The sequence below is a fragment of the Lactuca virosa genome, chromosome 1, assembly GCF_052849685.1.
Source record: "Lactuca virosa cultivar CGN04683 chromosome 1, Lactuca_virosa_CGN04683_v6, whole genome shotgun sequence".
Classification (NCBI taxonomy): domain Eukaryota; kingdom Viridiplantae; phylum Streptophyta; class Magnoliopsida; order Asterales; family Asteraceae; genus Lactuca; species Lactuca virosa.
Genome location: NC_136426.1, coordinates 184,925,390 through 184,928,588, shown reverse-complemented (window position 1 = coordinate 184,928,588; position 3,199 = coordinate 184,925,390).

Sequence of the window (3,199 nt, the reverse complement as noted above, 5' to 3'; positions counted from 1 at the left end):
ACAACCCTGCTTATGAACTCACCAACATTCCATATGTTGACGTTTTCAAAATAACTTGTATTCTCAGGTAACAGGTAAGCTGAAGAGTAATACCAAGTATGTTAGGATGTTATGTTTTGAAAACCCTCAAACAATTTATGCTATGGATATGTAATATTTAGACAATGTACTTGATGTGAACAATGTCAGTTGTAATGTATTAATGCATGGTGAAGTTTATGTTGTGTTTCATGTATATTCATTGTGATGATATTAAATTTGAGTCACGCGAGCCCTCGGACGTTTCCGCCGTCTGGTTCGGGGGTGTGACAGGTTGGTATCAGAGCTCTGTTTATAGTGAACTGGCATATCTAACCACACATTGATATGCAACTATAAACCAAAGAGGGACTAAAACAACTCTGAACAAAACAAATAAAACACAACGATAAAACATCTCTACTTGTACGATATAGGAAACAACACATAATACCAAATCAAATAAGATAATACTGACATCTCGGTTAAGTCGGGACTGTTCCTAGTTGTATTAAGGGGTGAATGTAGCCTGATCAACTACATTTTCTCTGAAGTACAACTATCACATGCCCCAGGGAAACCTCGATGGTCGGTAAACCTAAAAACATACCCCTTTGTTACCAAGAAGAGAACATCAACTCAATTTACATAATAATTAAAACATCTTAGGAATAATATTAGTACATTTATACACTCTCGCAAACAGTATGGCCGGCTTCCATCTCCCTGGAGATCCGTACTTCCCCAATCAGGGAAATAACGGATGGCTGGAGGAGGAACCTGAAGAGGAGTCTGAAGAGGAACCTAAGGCGGAAGTCGAGGTCGGACCTGCTGAGCCAGTGGTGGACCTGGAAGAAGAAGAAGCCGAGGAAGACCTCGAGGAGGAACCCAGCGATGACGGTGATTCGGACGCGGAGTCCGAAGTCATCAACCCCCCTTACCCGACTAGGGTGCCCGCTCATCGGATGGGCCCGACTGGCCCCACACCCCCCTGGGGTATCGACCTTTGGAGGTGGAGCAGGCAACAGGGACAGCGACCCCCGTTTGGCATGGCACGAGAGTTCTACGACTTGAGGGAAGGAGGACCGGCTGATCGCGCGCTTCCGGTCATGGTGAGACGATTGCGGAACACTGGCGACCTAGCTCAGAGCACCGCCGATCAGATTCACCAGATGCGGACTAGAGTTGAGCGTGCAGAACAGGAGACGCGAGAGGTTATCCGAGAGTTCCACATGAGGCATGTGAGGTGGGAGACTCGACTCCGAGACGCGGAACGACAGGTGGCTCGCCTTCAGGGAGCGTCCACTTCCTCAGCACCACCCCCTGGCACATCCCACCATGACTAGGACTAGTCATATCCGTCTTTAGTATTATGCTTACATGATCTATGCTATGTACCATCGACTCTATGTTTAAGTGATTACACTACTCATAGAGTCGTTACACTGCCGAACTTGCACCACTTATGTATGCTCTTTCGAGCAAATTTTCATGTATCAAAGTACGGATATTATTACTGAAAAAATATATGTGTTCTATTGTGATGTTGTTATCTGCTATGTATTATGTATCCATGATTGTATGCTAATATGTTAAACTACTTGAGTTCATGCAATACACCTAGTTTATAGGACCACAAACTCACAAAAATCATAGGCACTCAACGTCATTCCGTTCAATGACAGAAAGATGCCTCAACGACCAACCCGTGGAAACCCTGAGCCAACCCCACCAGAAATCAACTCAGCCGCATTTCAAGCAGTTGTATCTGTCGCGGTCACCGCAGCCATGGCGCAAATCCACCAAGGGAACAATGGTGGAGGCAATGGACAAGGGGCTGGAAGTTTGAACAACGGAATAAATCAAGGACCTACCAAGACATGCTCTTACAAAGATTTCACCAACGCCAAGCCACGAACCTTTAATGGCACGGGTGGAATGATAACCCTAAAGAGATGGATTGAAAAGGTGGAATCGGTATTTGAGATATGTGAATGCCCCGAGGAGATGAAAGTGAAGTTTGCCGCATGCACATTCGTTGACCAAGCTCTCACCTGGTGGAATGGACATGTAGAGGCCATGACTCTCCCCGTAGCCAACGCCATGCCGTGGGCGGAATTGAAAGAAATGCTGATGGCCGAGTACTGCCCGCGAGGCGAAATTCAGAAAATGGAGCAAGAGTTATGGAACCTCACCGTCCGCAACTCCGACATTGATGCATACATATCAAGGTTTAGCGAACTGTCACTGTTGTGCCCTGGCATGATTACTTCAGAGGAAAAGAAAATCGAACGATTCATCTGGGGATTAACCTCCCCAATTCAAGGAAATGTGATAGCTGCAAATCCTGAAACCTTCGACAGTGCCGACAGGTTGGCCAAGAAACTGTACGACCACAACAACAAGAAGGGCGAGAAGTTAGGGGAAACTGAAGGAAAGAAGGAGAGTGACAACAAGAAAGGAAAGAATAACAAGAGAAAAGGGCGACAAGGCTCAGAGTCATCGAAGAAACAACAAACAGTAACAGTCAATGCTGCAACCACCCAAGTTCCCTCCACACCACATGCTCCAGTCTCAGCTACTCCAAGTGCCCCTAGGCAGTATTCCGGGAATCTCCCAAAGTGCAACAAGTGCAGTCTCCATCATAATGGCGAATGCAGGGAGATGCATTGTACCAGTTGCAATCGAAAGGGTCACACGGCAAAATATTGCAGGACATATCCTCCCCAGAACCAGCAGCAAGGAAACAACCACAACAACAACAACCGCAACAACAACAACAACAACACCAACAACAGCGACAATAATGCGGGACCAAGCCACACCTGCTATGGATGTGGAAAGACTGGGCATATCCGTCGAAACTGCCCCAACATCAACAACCCTGGGAATGGAGGAGCAGGAAGAGTGCTGACCATGGGTCAGGGAGAATTGGTTCAGGATCCCGTTGTTGTTACCGGTACGTTTCTCGTAAACCACACTTATGCATGCATCCTATTTGACACCGGGGCAGAGCGAAGCTTTGTGAGTAATAAATTCAAACACTTGTTAAAATAACAACCCCAGAAGCTTAATGAAACCTTTACGGTGGAAATGGCTAATAGGAAAACAGAATCCACTGGGGAAATCTACATAGGATGTACCCTGACCTTAAACCATCAAATCTTTCAAATAAACTTAA